Below are 3,344 nucleotides of genomic sequence, written 5' to 3' on the forward strand. Positions count from 1 at the left end.
GGGTTCAGGGGGTTAAGCAGCAAGTTTTCCCCGTCATCACGAGCCGCAACTCCCCCGGATTGTTGTGCAAATGCTGTGCGAGGCTGGGTGGTCGGAATAAGTTGAACCGTTTCATCGTTTGTTGCTTTGTGATCATTGCGATCCACGTGACGTGTGTTCTTCGACACCGTTCGTTGCACAAAGATTGGCCGAAAGGGGTCGAACCGTCGCGAATCGATCCGAATGTTTGGAATGGCAGATGGGGGACAACCCAGCGCGTACCAGACGCTCCTTGGAAGATCGCTCCGTGCGCACGGTCTTCGAGCCGATGGCGCCACCAGGCCGAGCCGATGGCGCCACCTGCAGGCGACATTATCAGGGTCGGGACGTGGGGGGTCGTGTGCGCCACTCGTAGCCCTCCAACTCCTCCACGCGATAGGTAAATGACGAAGTATTTGTACAGGTACATCGGACGTGTGATTCTTCTATTTTAATGTTCTCAAGTTATCGTTCCCGATGTCCCTGCTCTCAAATGTTGTACTCGTGTGCTTCCCCCTCTCTCCCCATATTGTCTCCCGCTCCCTTTATTTCGCCTTATGTGTTTTTGTCATTAATGTTGGCTCTTACATGAGCCTCGATGTTGTATACCAAAATAAAAGAAGAAGAAAAAAAAGTTACACTTCCCTCCGCGTACGTAATAAATATATGACCGACCCCATGCCATGGGCGCTGGTAATGCACCTGCGTCCTTTGTGCCGTGCAAATGTTCGCACTTTGCTGTTTGTGTCGCCACACGTGCCGTGGATATTGCGCTGGTGCGGATAGCTCCATTACCACGCCCACCTCGAAATGCTCACAAAACTACCGTAAAAAGCGAGGGTTTTATTGTGGGATTAAAAAAATAATTGGAAATCATTATTAACTTCAAACCTGTGATCGATAGCATCCAAAAACGTCAACGATTGCGTAACGCTAAATATGTATCAACTTGTGCGTTTTTTTCCACATGATGCACAACCATGTCACGCAAACTCACGGAAGCATTGAATCGAACGGAAGATGAAGGATTTACCTGATGCAGTAGAGGTAGTAAAGTGTGCGTTACAGTCTATCAAAAAATAGCACACTACTGTGTGAAGGAAAGTCCTTTTTTATACATGATCTAAGTCTTGTAGTGGAGCTGACACACACACACACACACACACACACACACACACACACACACACACACACACACACACACACTGGTTGACAAGTCAAACACTGCCACTGAACTTTGGGGAAGTGCAGTCACTTCCTGGGGTACTCTGGCTACCACTAACGTCACAATAATGGCACCACCTTTGTGACCGCACTCAGTGGGGCATTTCCTCCTCCCCATGGATGCCAACCTATGGGGATTGTCCATGATCTTATCCTTTTAAATGATGAACGTCAAGCAAGGAAGCAGCACGTACCGTTTTTAAGATGTTTGGTATGACTGGTCCAGGGTTTGAACCAGCAACCTCGCAGACTCGGAGTGGATGCTTCTGACAATTCCAGCACCGAGTCGAGTGAAATAAAACAAGATGTCTTTTTCATGCTTTTCACATTTGATAAACAAGACGTTTTTTTCATGTGCATTTGTGGCCAAAAATATTGGCACCCTTGCACGTTTTTCAAATAATGCACAATTTCTTCCAGAAAATTGTTGAAATTAAAAAATCTTCTGGTATCCACATATGTATTTCTTTAGTTTGCAGCGAAACAAAGCAAAAACAGCTGAAATGAAAAATGTACTAAATCTTAGCTTATTCCACACAGCAATCCTAAAATGGCCCAGACAATATTATTGGCACCTTTTATAAGTTGTTAGAAATAATTAGATTTCAAGCAGGTGATTCTCCTTTACTTGAGAATTGAACTCACCTGTGGTGAGCTGCAGGCACCTTCAATATAAAAAATCACTCATTCAACCAGTTTGAATGGGGAAAAGGAGTCATTCTGCTGTTTTGTGTCACTGTGTGCACCACAATGAGCATTCATAAAAGAAAGAAAACCAGAGAATTGTCTGAGGACGTCAGACAAAAGATTGTAGCCAAGCATGGACAATCTCCAGGCTACAAGTCCATCTGCAGAGACATTGATGTTCCTGTGTCCAATGTACGCAATGTTATCAGGAAGTTTAAGGCCCATGGCACTGTAGCCAACCTTCCTGGATGTGGCGGCAAGAGAAAACCTGATCAAAGATTGCAGTGAAGGATTGTTCGAATGGTGGAGAAAGCACCTTGATCTAAGTCTCGCGACAGCGTCTCGGATCCGGCAGACAGCGTCTCGGATCCGGCAGCTGACCGCAGACACTCGCACCATCAGTCGCCAACTCAATGAAAGGGGGTTCCATGGTAGGAGACCCAGGAGGACCCCACTGCTGAGAGACATAAGAAAGCATGACTGGAGTTTGCCAAAACAAACCTGAACTAGAACGGGCACTCGGTAGAGCGCATACCTTCGCCGCAGCTACTGTTCTGTACTTGGCATGGGAGTGTAGGGAACAGAACAGTGAACAGTTTGGTGCTGATTTCATGCAAATCGGATAAGAATTGACCGAGTTATGACAAAAAACGCACATTTTGCAAGGTCGTGACCCCCCTGACCTTTGACCCCCAACCGCTAACAAGGGTAATGTCTTCACTGGGTCATGTCGTATATCACAAGATCGGGCATTGAATTCTGAACATTTTGGCATTAGTTGCATGCCAATTGGATAAAAATTGACCGCGCTATGGTAAAAATACGATTTTGACCTTTTCGTGACCTTGACCTTGACCTTTGACCCGATTGCTCCCAAAATCTAATCAAATGTGTCCCGTATAATAACCAATCATCCCACCAAATTTCATGCAATTCGGTTGAATACTTTTTGAGTTATGCGAATAACATACACACACACACACACACAGACATACAAATAAATACACAGCGATCAAAACATAACCTTCCGCTTTTGCGAAGGTAACAAGCCAAAATCCTTCTGGGAGAATGTCCTATGGACAGATGAGACCAAATTAGAGCTTTTTGGAAAAGCACATCATCTCTTGTTTACAGAAAACAAAATGAAGGCTTCAAAGAAAAGAACACCTTCTCCACAGTCAATCATGGAGGAGATTTTTTTTTTTTTTTGGTATACAGAGTCGAGGCTCGTGAAAGAGCTAACATTTATCAAACAAACAAATCAAACAAGCAAGCAAGCAAACAAAGTATATAAAAAGGGGAGCGGTCGACAAGATGGGAGAGAAGGGGAGGAAGCACACAAACACAACATTTGAGAGCAGGGACATCGGGAGATGTGTGGGAGGGAGAGGGCCTGGGTGGAGGCAGGATAGGTA

The sequence above is a fragment of the Myxine glutinosa genome, chromosome 4, assembly GCF_964187855.1.
Source record: "Myxine glutinosa chromosome 4, kmMyxGlut1.1, whole genome shotgun sequence".
Lineage (NCBI taxonomy): Eukaryota > Metazoa > Chordata > Myxini > Myxiniformes > Myxinidae > Myxine > Myxine glutinosa.